Raw genomic sequence first — 348 nt, forward strand, 5'->3', positions numbered from 1 at the left:
AGCAGAGAGCCCGCTTTGGATCCTCAGTCCCCCACCTGGCCCCTCCCCTGGTTGTGCTCTTCCAAAGATGAATAAATAAATATTTTTTAAAGATCATATAAATGGTAAATTCACCCTAAGACCAATGTACAAGGTGAAGAGGCCATAAAATGAGCTGCCTGACACCCACTTCCACACGGAAGTCAGCGCAGCAGGAAAACGAAAAATCAGTGCATTTAAACACTCAAAAATGTTTTCTGCTTTTGTGATTATGGGGGGTATTTTTGGGGGGGACAATGCATGCAGGACATTTGTGGGAGGTGGGGGGGCTGGGGGAGGGAGGGACACACCACTTCCTCCTGGAATTTC

The sequence above is a fragment of the Suricata suricatta genome, chromosome 15 (genome assembly GCF_006229205.1).
Source record: "Suricata suricatta isolate VVHF042 chromosome 15, meerkat_22Aug2017_6uvM2_HiC, whole genome shotgun sequence".
NCBI lineage: Eukaryota > Metazoa > Chordata > Mammalia > Carnivora > Herpestidae > Suricata > Suricata suricatta.